Source organism: Malaya genurostris, chromosome 1 (assembly GCF_030247185.1).
Source record: "Malaya genurostris strain Urasoe2022 chromosome 1, Malgen_1.1, whole genome shotgun sequence".
NCBI lineage: Eukaryota > Metazoa > Arthropoda > Insecta > Diptera > Culicidae > Malaya > Malaya genurostris.
In genome coordinates, this window is record NC_080570.1 from 110,763,816 (window position 1) to 110,778,669 (window position 14,854).

At 34.5% G+C, this 14,854-nt stretch overlaps 2 protein-coding genes and 1 non-coding gene across 4 annotated transcripts in view; 2 read left to right on the forward strand and 1 right to left on the reverse strand.

The window, feature by feature from the left end:
• Positions 1 to 14,854, forward strand: part of LOC131425397 (RING finger protein 17) — a 546,443-nt gene that overhangs the window by 133,929 nt on the left and 397,660 nt on the right. The window lies entirely within an intron of this gene.
• The window catches only part of LOC131425398 (uncharacterized), a 210,621-nt gene that overhangs the window by 132,638 nt on the left and 63,129 nt on the right, over positions 1 to 14,854 (reverse strand). The gene's annotated exons all lie outside the window — the stretch shown is intronic.
• On the forward strand, positions 1,659 to 1,731 carry Trnar-ucg (transfer RNA arginine (anticodon UCG)). The gene has a single exon. It is a non-coding gene; the product is annotated as a tRNA-Arg (tRNA).

A 14,854-nucleotide genomic window follows, 5' to 3' on the forward strand; every position in this document is an offset into this window, starting at 1 on the left:
GCATGGATACGTATAACTTCGAAAAATTGTACAAAATAATTTCGAGAGAATGTTTCATTCATCATGAAACAACTTACAGTAGATCTGTTTTCAAAAACAAAAGAATGAAAGCGTGAGTGGGTTGAAAAGGACAAAATTTGAAACCATATATAAAAATACTTTCATCTCTTTTCATGTAAATTCAGAAAAAAGCAAAAAGAAAGCATGCTTTGAGTGCTTCCAAAGATGAATTTAAACTAACTGAGATAAAATTTGAACTCATCATTCATCAGTAGAATATTCAAATTAGTATTTCTGTAAAAAAAATCGTATGAAAATTATATTGATTGCACATTTGCCATTCAATTTCTTAGGGATCAATCAATCAATCAAATAATTTCCAATTTGTTATGCAGTATTTGGACATTTCTTCTTAATTTCTAATCAAACTACTTGAGTTTAGTTTACTTTAAAAAATATGACGATTTGCGCTATTTTTTATAGTGCATTTCCTCATTCCCGAGTGGAAAAAATTGTTGTGTGCTTACGCGAACATTAATTAACACTGATTATGCGGATTTGGTAGAGACGGATTTTTAATGATATTCCAAACGTGCTCCCTGTTCGATGTACCAGTGTGTGGAGGGTCCCTTGGGGCCACATTGGTCGCCGAATACGGCAATCTTAATTCTCTGATATTGTAGCAATTAACTTGAGCTATATTTCATCGAACGAACCCATTAATTCACCACACGATCGATCGGAAGGTAAATATTATCTAACGACACACAAGCTCGGTGGTTTTGGTTTGAATGGAAAAATTTGCTTGTCTGGTTCGATGCATGCATCATCCGGAATAGTCGTGTGATTTTCACCAAAGTTAAGCCCATTAAATTAAGCCCTGAAACACGGATGACACCAGATTGCAAAGCGAAGTCGTACGGGATTTTGTCGGTTCGTGACCGGAGGCTCGTCTCGCAGTGTGGTCTAGTTTTAGGTTATATTCAGTGCTCATAGAATTGAACCGTTAGATAATAATTTGCGCTTTTTAGCTGTATCTTTGATCTGTCTAAGTCGAACGGAAATGGTTGTCGGGTTCTCTGCTTGAATTGTTTTTTTTTTTTGCATTCCCAGCAACTAATCTTCATAATATGAATTCTCAGCCAAATCCGAATTATTTGTACGCAGATTTATCTAGAATCTTCACACATAACACGTGCGGTGTTTTCCATCACATTATTTGTAGTCAAAAGAAAACGATAACAATAATTATTTTACGCTTCGATTTAAATTCTTCTCAACTCCGAGACACACAATTCCAGCTGCGAGAATCATCCGAGCCGATCCGAAGAACAAATTGAATTTTCTCAGCTCTGCTGTCGATCTATATTGCCTTCCCTTCCTAACCCGAGTAGCTTCACACACAACTCATGTGTCCCTATCATTTGTGTACCTTTGGAAACAGTTGTCACAAAAAAAGCTTCTCTGATGTAATGGGCATCGTAGTCAGAGTTAGCTACCTGCATACTATACTGTTCTCTTGTTTCCTTCCAAACGCTCCCACCACTAGCATCTCCAATAGACGGTGTGTATGTATGGATGGATGCATGTATGAACTCCGTTATGCAGTGGATCTAAAAATAAATCCGATTGCTTTCGGTCCAGTCATCTGTAACACCGGCCGTGTGGCCTAATGGAGAAGGCGTCGGACTTCGGATCCGAAGATTGCAGGTTCGAGTCCTGTCACGGTCGCTTAATTTTTTTTCAACGTAGCTTAGCAGAAAACTTCATGTCAATTGATAATATTTTATTCGTAACCTGCCTTTAATATTAGTAGCAAACTTTTTTTGACTCTTCGTTATAAGCGGCCCTCCTCACAATCAATCATTCTGTTTCAATGCAAACAAGTCATCGAGAATTGGTAGCAATGTTGGGTTGCTATAATTCAAATGTCATTTTAGTCATTCTAACCCGATTTCCTTAGTGGATGTTTGTACAGTGATATTTTTAATTAAGGTACTAGTTTACTTGTCTTGCTTTGCTAACCCAGAAACCGAGCGAACGCTTTCAGCGGATCTTAGGTTGATGATTTTAACTTTTGGATATTTCGATATTTATTCTTTATCGAGCAGTTAAATTTGACTAAAGCTTCGAACTATTTATAAATTCGATAGATAGTTATTTGGATTTATTTTGCAATGAAAATGAAATAATAACATGTTTGTAATACAGAAAGGAACTTCGAAAGTAATTTGCTTCTATTGACAATATATTCTTACTTACTGTTGATATAGTTTTTCGATGGATACCACAGGAATAAAAAACTCAGAAATGAACTGCTGAAAGTAAAAATCGAATAATTGCAACTAAATTTGGAAGATCAGTTTATGTATTTCAAAAGTCAAAAATCGGATAAAAACCGGACACGGATTTTTCAATACAAGAATCGTTTACAAACATCTTTTTTTTTGCAAGAAGCTGACAAAAACTTAACCAGCTCATTCAAAATAAATATTTTCATCGAGTTTTTTCATACAAAGTTTTCAACGACAGCCACTTTAGACGAGCCTTGTTTGTTACGGCAACCTGATCTATGCTGCGTTCCACAGTTAAAACATAATATACGCAAAAAGCGAATAAAAATGTATTTCAGTCAAAACTGGTTGAGTTTTTACCCGGTTTTTGCATTCAAAGTTTTTTTGTCCGGTTCTGGCAAAATAGAAGTTTTGAACGAATCTTGCATTAAAAAATCCGTGGCCGGTTTTTTTTCTCTCAACCTTTTTATCCAGTTTTTGCACGGGTTTTCCAAGTTAAGTGGCACTTATCCGATTATTGCTTTTAGTCGTTTCAAATGATTTAATCAAATGATCTTAAATCCAGCAGGGTTATTTTTGACGAAAAAAATAACCACTAAAATGTCAGATTTAATCAAAACTTTGAATTACTCGTAAAACTGTTCACAGTTTAAGTTGTCGGGGAAAACGCGAATCCTATATAAGTTTGTTGATCGAACCATGTTTTACGTTAAAGTTAATTAACGTAATTGAATGTTTTGAAATAGTTTGTTTTCTATACAGAAGTTAATTAAGTGACAATATTGTAGAATTTAACACCTATGTCATTGTGACAATACCTTCCTGAAATATTTATTTGTAAGCTACAGTTTTATCTTTCGAATACTGATCGATTTACAGCTGATAAGCTTTCAGATTGCTGATATAAAACTGGAAAAAAATCCCAGTGCCCAAATATGCTATTTTACTGTCAAACATGGTGGAATCTATTTGTCATATGCACTAGGTTACACTAGATTTCTTGTTTGCATAGTTAATAAAACAGATAAAAGTGGAACGAGAAATGATATAATTGATTTTTGCCTGACATTTGAACAGATGAGAACATTTGATAAAAAGGTAATCTAAAAAGATAATCTGTATAACACTTCTATTGCGTTTTATATCTACTATCAAAAACCAACAAGATATCAGAAAATATGCCCTTGGCATCGTAGAACTAATGTAGTGTGCCTTAATAAACATATCTTTAAAAAAGATAACGGAAAAGGCTAGGAAAATGAATTCGTAGAAGCGAAAATTTGTGAAGAAGTTACTATAGAGACGGAATTTGAGTCTGTATCTTTTCCTATGAATGTTTTTTACAGTGGCTGCAAGTAATTGATTCAGGAAGTATTGAAATTTAAATTAGACATTGTTCGTTATGCCTTGAAATTTTTTACTGCTAATTATCGAAAATATCGACATGAACATTTAAAATGGGTCTGAACGTCAATGACAGGTTTTAACGTTTACCTACTTAGTATTTGCAAAATGTTCACGGCGATATATAGTTTATTATAGCTCTGAATTTTCAAAACCTGGCCACCGTTTGTCCGTTTTATTTTCCAAATTTTGAATTAGCTCTTTTATAAAGACGTAGTCTTACGTCAAAATGAAAATAACTTTAACCTTTGAACAAGTCGTGTAATTATTTAAATGAGCAGGTCTGATTTCTAGACTCTGCTTAGTCAATAACCTAAAAACAATTATTTTGGGAATCGAGTATACAGGATCTCAGTTCCCGTTTTCGGAATGATCCCATAGAATGCTACAGAATTTCATTTGGACATCGTGAATGAAAGCAAAAATCTGTTCAAAATTGTTTCAATTCACAATCTATGTACTGAAAAGTGTGGAAAAAACTGAATTTACATCGTTTTCTCAGTCATGGCAAACAAGTTTTTATCCTTCAAACCTCTAGAATATTATGTACTGTACAAAATAGAGTTCTTCTTTGGGAAATTGAGCATTTCTCGATAATGTAATTTACACGTTATCAAATGTATTGCTTCGGTATTTTGCTTCTTCAATCATCATCATTGTATAATTATAATTATTATTCTGATTGTATTCTTTCATTTAATCGTCGTCTTTTTATGTCGTCCAAAAGCAGATCAATATTTTTTTCTCAACGCTCAAATAATCCGTGAAGTTCGAGTTGTGAGAATACTCTGATTTATTCATTTATTTATTTATTAGGCCGTAGTTTTCTCCTATCCGAGAAAATCGTTTTGCAAATTGATCTATTTGTTTGTTATTCTTTAATTTTTGTATTATTACTGCATGTGATTAAATATATTAAACGTTCTCGATAGCTGGCTACTGAGATAAATTAACACATATTCAGTCTAGAAGTAAGTTTCCAGTGTTTTTCCCCATAAATTTCTTGAAGTATTTAGTAATATTATACTTTTTCACTGCTTCCTGGCAAATTATAAATCTCGAAGCAAACACGAAAAACTTTCATCTGTATAACTCCAGAAAGAATACAAAATTCTCTCTTCCGAATTGAAATGTATTTCGGTAAGAGTGTTCTGCATTGATCGAATCAAATGGCTGTCGGATAGTACCATGTCTGGACTACAAGGCGGGAGCAGAGACTATTATCTGCTATTATTCAAATATTTATCATGCACTCGCTTGGCAGAACCGATTTTCACAAACAAATGAAAGGTCTCATGATTCCATAGACTGCTATTGAATTTTATCCCGATCTGACTTCCACTTCCGAAATTATAAGGTAATATGTGCAAATCTGTGAGAAAATGCACACTCAATTTTCTTGGAAATTTCCTAACCGATTTCTACAAACTAGGATGCAAATAAAGGGTCTTGGAATTCTTTGAATAGTTAATCCAGATACGATCTTCGGTTCCGGTATTACAGTGCGATAAGTGAAAAATTGTCATTTTAATGAGTATTTTTTCACAAGTGTATTTTTTCATTTATATACTCATCTATTTATCCACTCACTCATTGATTAAAACTTGATTTTTTTTATTCACATATTATTCCAAACACGTTACGAAAAGATGAGGAGGTTTTTGTGCCTTTTTGAGAGTGTACTGGTATAACAGTCAGCTCAAGGGGGCTTTTCCCTGCTCCAATAAATGGACATAAATTTTGTTGTAAATTATTTTAATTCTTTAGTTTTTAAATATTTTAAAGGGCCCCTTAAAAGGAATCGTACATTACGTCACTGGGTGCTCTTGCTTTGTAACAATAGTTTATTGCCTTCTTCGCTTGTAATACCCGTTAATTGAAATACCCTCAGCTTGTTAACATCGAGTTGTAGTCTTTTGTTTTGTTGTAAAGTTTTTAATTTTTTCCAAGCTGAGGTTTGTATATGTCCGTTACTAGGGGGCTCCGAACGTGAGCTCTTTGATGTGGGGGAGTGTGGAGGGCCATTAATAAAAGTGATGGCTATTGTGCAAATTTTTATGATACTTACTGGTAAATTCATCTAGTTGACAGACCTTGTTTTGTAGTGGATATATAAATCTACTAGTCCCCGATTTCCGCTTCCGAAAGCACGGAACTCACTTCGATTTCTCAGCAACGGTTAAAGAGATTTTCACAAATCATGATTCAAATTAAAGCTCTCATTGCCTTAAAAGATACTAAGCAAATTTCATCCAGATCCGACTTCCGGTTCCGAAGTCGATACGTGCTGGTATGGAAAAACAAAACACCACCGCCTTTCGAACGATGCACACAGCGTGCTTTGTTCAATTTTGTATAGCGTGCAGGGTTGTCACATTTAAATCTATATTAACTTGACATAACTAAATTACAAATTGAAAATGTTGTGGTAGTTAATACCCAAAAGTTTGATAACAAATTCTTATCCCTTAATTGCATAATTTTTCAAAAACAGCCGGAATTATTTTTTCTTCGATAGAACCCGGAAAAATACAAAAAAAATCCCCCGACGTAATTACCCCTTCAGGGATGAAAAAACTGTCTGTCCCATATATGGGACATTGTGCATTAAATTATTTGAAAATCACGAAAATCAAAAGTTTATTTTTTTAATTAATAGTATGGTAAATTACTAAACAACAAAAAAAAGTTATTTCATAAGTATAAAGCGCTCCTGTTTTTTTTTGAAAATAGCAGAAATCAGCTGTGTACGAAATACTCGTTTTGTGTCCGGTAGATGCCGCTAACTTCTCTCGATATGAAGGGAGTTCCATGAAATTGTTTTTGTGAGTTGAAGATGCGTCCCAAATATGGGACATCATGCAATCGGTGAAAAATATACATTACAACGCTTTGTAGAATTTTTTGGAATGTGTGTCCCATATTAGAAATAACCTTTTTTTAATCCACAATGTTTCATATATGTATTTAGGACTTCAAAATTAAAACTTAGAGAGTGTCTGGAAAACTGTAAAATTTTCAGTTCGCTTTTAATATGAATAGTATAGATTTGACATCTGTTGAAAACGGACACTGTAATGCATAGAGGAATGACTTCAAACAAGTATCGAAAGTCAAGGACGCATATCTCATATCTAGAATGATTGCAGTAGATAATTAAGTTCCTTAAAAGCTTTGAACAAATTAACAACAAATAGAATTATTGTTGGTATCCAAACCAATTTGATCGCCGAATGAAGTTCCATTGAGAGTCCATTCCGTAATCTGACTGAGACCGCTAAGCGGGAATAACTCGGGTAATTCGGTCTCCACCAATCGCATCTTCGGATTATGCAAGTTCAAATCGATACCCAAACCGCACAATGAAACACCGGTGCTCGCCATTCAATTACACACTTGATCGAAGCAATTCACTTCACTGTCAAAAGCCTCTTGGCGAGCTACGCGTCAAGTGGTCGTAATATCGTTGCCTACGGTTACCGTTGACCTGCGCTGGCCCTGGTGGATGAGTACAAACCATTCATTCGTAATGTATATATTTTTTTTCGGTTTTTTTTTCTGTTCTGTTTACCAATCGCCGCAGTGTATCAATGTCGAATAGATGTGCGAAAAAACAACAAACTTGTGCTCAAGTGTACTTTGATGTGAAATAGTGATTTTGGACAATCGCAACCGTCGTTTTTCGGTCATTAGCATGCCGAAACTTTGAAGCTAGTGAGAGGTCGTCAACGAATCGACGAGAACTACAGAATTTGAAACATAAACTTTACTACTTCCATGATTCTTTATTCTCAGTAATTCTAAACAGAAACATCTACCCAAGAAAGTAGAAACTTTTACACCAGAAGGTGAAGTGAAATTCATGCTTCGCACCAAACCCAGATCATCGACGGTACTTTCATTTTTTTTGTTGCCCAGCTTTCGGATCTAATAAAACTTTTTTTGAAGTGCCCCACCAGCATAAATACTTTCATCCGTTTGTCCAGATTACATTATAGTTATCACCAAAAGAGAGAAAGAAAGAGAAAGAGACCGCACGTTGCTGTTCAAATTTTTGCCCCACTTCGGAACTAAATGGACTGACGCGTGCGACCTCTCGGGCCAGGATCGGAATAATTTACCGACTCGCTTGTCCGGCGGATTACACTTGTCCGAGGGTTTACTCACGGTAGCCGGAACCCCCCCAAAGTGCTTATCGCTGATTATCAACCATTCTCATGCGTTCATTTAAGATCTTAATGGAGCACTACGCGGCCAGTTGCGTAGTCAATGTGGGTCAAGAGTAATGGTTTTGAACAGCCAATAATTGAATATACAACTAAGATACGGAATCAGCTACTAATCTCCTGATCAGATGTGCTTGAGTGCAATCTGTTAAGAAATGATATTCTTTGTGCGTCAGTATTGGAACCAACTGTAATGTTCTGATTTTTACTTCATTTATTTTATTTGGGGTAAAAGATCTTTAATTTTGAGAGAGTTACTCTGTACTTGCGTTGTGCTATCTGAGTATGTTACAAATTTTACCTTATTATTCTCATTTTTAGTGTATACAACTAACTATAGATCTAATTTATAGAAATTTAACAATGCGTAGGAAATGCGCATTACTTTTTCTAAGTAACCATAAATCGTCATAAAATCATTACTGAATGCAAAAAAAATCTTGCAAAGCCTCAGTGAATGCATTTTCTTTTGTAAAGGGAAGTAGTGAAATGGAAATTTTGTTTATGATTCTATGCGAATCAGAGCGTTTTTAAAGGGAAGCTAGCGAAAATTCTTCCATGACTTATGTCCCTAAGTTCTATCTGCTGTTAAATTGTAGGCAATAGAAAACGATTGGTCAAGAACTCCAATGTAACAAGTCACTATATTGACATGACATAAAACCACGATGAATTTACACTGCGTCTTTTGTGTAAACAAGACAGGAAAGAGGAAATCACCACATATGAATAAAAAGTATTTGATATTTTTTTTTAAATAGGAATCAACATATGATTATTCGTGTAATTTAAAAATTTAAACCGTGTTTTCGTCATTGTGTCCCAATCTTTATCAGCTGTTATTCCGACTTCAAGAGTTTGAAATTCCGCATATTTCAAATATTAGTGAAGAGTTAATATAGAGTGTCAGTTCCCATGTATATTGTTCCGTTCTAGATCAAGTATAAATAGATAGTGATTATTACAGTAATATTTTCAATTTTGGAAGTTATTTGTATAAGTGTTATGTTGTTTCTCTTCTCGAATAACAAACGATTTCTACGAAGCCAATTTTTACTTTTTACTTACCTCAAAAATACCACTGTTTAATTGGTAGGTCTATCTTTCTGTCAATAGGCTTATACATTTCGATGAATTTGTGAAAATCAGTTGTGTTCAATTAATGGAGTGTAAAAATGATGGCTATTTTCAAAAAATCCAAAACTCTAACTAGAAAATATGACTCAGTTGGAATAATTGTAATGAGTTAAAGAAAGAGTCAAAGGATATTTACTCTTGTCCAATACTGCCAGAATAAAATAAGCGAATCTAATAAGCATCAGCCTTGATACAATATAGAATATAGAGGCCTGAAATTATAATTCTGATTGCCATATTTTAGTTCACCCTTACTTAAATTGGTAGAACTGTTCTAAAATTTTCAGGAGAAGGTTAGAAAGTTAGAGTTCTATATCTGAGTAAAACTTGTTCATTGCTAACCCAAGTAATGCAAAGTCTTGGCATTACATTTTTTTTCGAAGAATTTGACCTTTCTGTTTCAACACTTGGTAACATGTGTATTATTTTCCATACGTATGTGAATATTTTTATTAATACTTGACAAATGTTTGGTTGTAAAGTCGTTTGTTGGAAATTATCCATTTTATAATTAACTTAAATATCTAAAGAGAAGATAATTTCAAGGGGAAAAAATCTAACCTTTTTATTCCCAGATTTATGCTAGGTGAACATAAAATCAATTTAAAGAAAAGAGTTTTCAGGGCTAAACCGAACACTTTTTGGAGATAGAAAAAAAAAACAAAATACAATATTTCTGGAATTAGACTATAGAGCTTCACACAAAAATTAAGAACGAATACAATGCGGTGTCAAACATCAAGATACCTAACCAACATTTCGTGAGATTGACATCTCAACTTCCAGCTAACTGACATCTGTCTATCAATCAAGTTTTTTGGTCTATCCCCAGTATCTCCTAATATTTTTTTGAGTTTTTGGGGAACCCCTAACTCTCTCACTCCTTCTCTGTACACGCGTCTGGTACAAGCGATAAGGTCAAACAAAATTATTTGGCTAAGATTAAATTATAGCGGAGTCTCCTCAAAAACCAAAAGTTCGGAGGTTAGCGAAACTTTGCTGTTTTAGCTTGAAATGAACGATTTTCTAAACCGGTTCGTGATAAATGGTAGGTAAAATTTTTGAGATCGCATTATTCGGCTGTGTTATAGGAATCAAGAGGATGACAACATTGTGGCATGATGTGATTGGCTCGTGAAAACATAGGTCGATTTTTAAATAGTGTACTATTGAAACGCTAAAATGACGTTGGTAATTTAATTATATAAATCCATCAGCAAATGCGACTAGTTTTTTTTTTCAATTGACACCTGACCCCGTATAGATAATAGTAAACCATTTCTAATGCCATGGTTCATGGTTTATAACCTGTTTTACTAGCGAACAAAACGTGTTATTAAGCCCACTGATTCGTTCAATTCATGCGGTTTAAATTTTTCGAGCCTTATTTTGGCACTGAATTTCACTTTAATGCTCGTTCATACCAAACGTTTTGGAAGATTTCAATTTTTAGTTATTTTTTAAGATATCTCATACTTCTGAAAATTTTATCATAAAATTACTGAACATATTTCTAGTTAACCTAAACGGTCCCGAGACAGACCTCAGCTCAACCCTCGTTGGTTGCCAAATGAGAACATCCTAAGTAATGGAATCATAATGCTCGTCACATCTGATTCAGATTTCGAACTAAGTTTCTTCATTTTTTTATCATTGTGTAATTAAACATTCATTCGAAATCTGAGACATAAGAATAAAATGTATTGCACTGTGGGCCAAGATGAAAAACAAAGTTAAATATGTTTTGAGGTGGATTTCTGAAAGTTGTTAAATATAGAAATTTAAAAAAAATTAAATTAAAAATCTTCCAGTTATGAGCGTCTTCGAATATTTTTCTACTTTTGTTTACCTAAGAGCTAATTTTCCAGAAGGAGCAGATAATCTGTTTATTCAAAGTTTGTATTTTTTATATGTAGCGACATAACAAAAACGCGTGGATTGTATTCAACGTTCTTTATTCAACTAACTTTTTATGTAGAAGAAGGAAACGGAAATGTATGAATGTATATTAGTAATATTCAATAAAAATTATTTTTTGACAGACGTGTTGCCAGATTCTTTGACGACTGAACAATATCGTTTATTTATACTCGGCTTTAATCTAGTTACGGTCGCTCGTCGGGTGTTCTTATTTCTTCTGTTATATGGCAATTATTCACCTATTTGCGTTATCATCGGCGAGAGGTTCATGCTCATGAGACTGAGACTAATCGAAAAAGACAAATCATACGAAAAAGTGATGCTGTTTTTCTAAAACAATATTTTTTTTTTGTCCGGACTAAATTTTTTTTCAGTGGTTTTTTTATCGAAAACTAAAACAAAGAATCCAATAGTTATAATCTTCTCAGAATCCAATGAAACTTAATTTTTGAGAATATTTTAGCTACTAAGTGAACACCAATCGAGAGTTCCTTTTGTTAATAGTTCGTAAATTAAATAAATTCTACATTGTTTTCTTGGTTGAAGCATGCTATTTTTTATTATTTCCATTCAAGGTAAACATTTTTTAATTCATTTTCTGAATTAGAGTAGTTTGTTACCTCTACCTTATAATATCAATAGTTCAGTTGATATATTCTCGTTGGGTTGTGTTTCCACAATCGTGAGCAACACTTATTTCTTTAGCTATTCATATGAATGTGCCACCAATAGCATCACAGAGACCTCATCCGAGGGACACATACTAGAAAAGTTTTTCTTATGTTTGTATTGTTCTGCTACTCCATCAGACATAAAACAAACTTTAGAAAAGTTTCATAAAATCTATTTATTTTTCGGTGAACAACTAAACAACTGTATCGCGAGTCATTCTAATTCTGATATGATAATGGAGCTGGTCCCTGTCAATATAGTCATAAGTTCCATAGTTTTATTAATTTTCTCAACGAGGTCCAGAACAAATTCTCCAGCAAGCAAAATAATGGTTTCCAAGTCACAGGGAACAGTGTACTGCCATTGTGCAACGATAATTTTGGATTTCGATAGAAAAACATTAATAAAAATAAGTTTGGACAAGAAAAAGTATTTTGAAGACAGATTTAGACTTTCACTGGTTCAGTTTTGCTTAAAAGACACTGAATGAAATATTTTCAATGTTGAGCTTGAAAACCCCATCTTGCTTGCAATGTTAGAACGGTTGGTAATGATCTATTTTGAGGATAAATTTCATGAAAATAGAAAATAATGTTTTTGTTTATAGTAAATCGACTTCAAATTTTTGAATCAATGTTTTTTTTTACATTTTATTAATTTGATTTTATGGATAATTTTATAATTCTTTGAAAAACACCTCTTAGGCACCATTTGGCTACGACAACGTACATTTGTTCTTTTTGATAATCAACCCTGAGTCGAATTGTTCTCTTAATCCGTGCAAAACAACCGATTTGCGACACTAAAGATGTGTGCAAAGTTTCATTCAAACTAAAGTAATTCGATCCTTATGTTGACACCTTTTCTGCTATTTATTCCTGAAAATGCTCATCTGTAGAGTGATAGAATAATTATGCAAATCGTAAAATACCAGTTTGTACAACACGAATCGCAAAAAGATAGTAACTTTGAAATTTAGGAGATTTAAAATTTATCATGCTTCCATTGAGCATAGTTGCCATTCGGATTTATGGCCTACGAACACGAATGGATGCTATCATGGGATTTATTTTGATAGTCCATTCAGTTTCCGCAATAACTTCCCAGAATAACAAATTTGTAGCTCCTAAATGACAGAAAATCTCGCATAATGATGCTGTTACAATCGGTTAGAATTTAAATTATCTGCCAGTTTTCCCCGGAAACCTGTGTTCCATTCCCGTCAAAGTGTCTTATTCTACCTCAAAAACTGGGTCGATGAGGTATAACCGTTCGGTTTGGAAATAAATTAACGGTTCCCTGCTAGTTCCAGTCGTCGCTTTGACAGAAATTAGACTTGTATAATAAGCACCATAATGGTTAAAAACAATTTTTTTTTCGCAGAACGATGATGGAAGAAGAAAGACAAGTGCCGGAGAAAAAATTAAAACCCACCGTTGGTCATTGCGTCGTCTTCCAACAACCAACCAGCGTTAGAAAGAGATTTTATAGATACTACCATAGTATCACTGTGGGTGGGAACGTGAAGTGCGGCTGACAGGTTCCCGCATTGTACACCGACAATGTGGCACTCACGGGCCAAAGATATGACGTCTGGAAACTGATGACCGAGAGAAACCGTGGCTTAGATCGCCGATCCACAACAGATAACTTGGTTGGATTTTTTTTCTCCACGTCAAGTCACTTCCGGATGACGGACGGACAGACGGACGGATAGGAATTGGGCCAGAGCGAAATAGATTATATCGCAAATCAAACCTGTTGTCCGACACATCGCACACTGATTGTTGGTCAGTCAGGCGGGGTTGATGAATTGGGAAAGGAAACAAGTTTTTTTTTGTGTATTGTGTGTTGATTTAGGAGTACGAAGATCTTATCTTGAAAGATGGCAAATTATGGAAAATAGGTCAGCAGTTGAGTGTACCGTTTATTGTTATTGACTATTATTTATCGGAATATGAATTTATTCTACATTGTTAAAATCTAAGTTAAGTTACAATTGTCAAAAGGACATCATTTGTTCCGCAATTCTGTGCTTTTTTTGAAGGGAAAATTGTAAACCTTCTTGTAATGTATAACGGGGGAAATGAACTTATAAATTAACTTACTAATTAAGACTAACAGAGAACCGATTTAATTTTAAATTGCATCGATTTTTGTCTAAATTTACCTATAACACTATGTGAGAGTACATCTAATAATTGAATATTTTTTAGTCTGTGTAATTCAGGAAAGACGTTTCAAAATCATTTTTAAAACTTTATTCCTTAATTTATTTCAAATTGGAAATTCGAATTTTTTGCTGGTAAATCTTTGTGCCAAACACTGCCGAATGTGTTTTTCAAAGGGTGATTTTTTTTTGCTTGTACCTTTTTGGTAACACTGTTTTTGACAGACCACGCGTGAATCGTGTCTTGTGTCATCGTCAAACTTGTTCAGTTTGGTCTATAATTTAAACAAGAATCGATTTACAACGTCTAACATTTGGTTAAATTGGGCGCTGGTAAAGTTGGATGAAGGTCGCCGAAGCTCATTTCTGCTTGAATGGATACGTCAACAAGCAAAATTGCCGCATCTGGAGTGAAGACCAGCCAGGAGCATTGCAAGAGCTACCAATGCATCCCAAAAAAGTCACTGTTTGATTTCGATTATGGGCCGGTGTTTTTGCCCAAAATGGAAAAATTGGACATGCCTGACATGTGGTTTTCACATCTCACACGGCACGCGAATCATTGACCAAATTAAGAGCCGCCTTTGGTGAACAGCTTATCTCACTTTTTAGCCCGGGTTGGTGGTTCAATGCATAGGACGCTGGTCTTACAAGCCAGTTGTCGTATGTTCGAGCCCCGACCTGAAAGGATTCTTAGTGTCAGTAGGATCCATAGTACTAGCCATGCAATGATTCTGTACGCTAAGAATCGGTTGCGAAGTCTGTTGAAACAGAAAGGCCAAATTCCACGAAAGGAATGTAATGCCAAGACTTTGCTTTCCCTAAGGAGTGTATCGAAAATAAGCTATCCACATACATTTGTGTTGTACGCATGTATTTGTGATGGTTTTTTATGATCAGATCACAGCATGCTATGCGTTTGGCTGTCAGCTTTCGTTTGTTTACTTGTTTGTGCGGTTGAAATTCTGCGTTTTCGAAATGTTGCGCATTGAAAAGGAAGTAAAAATTAAGGTTCTGGCATGGCTAAGTGA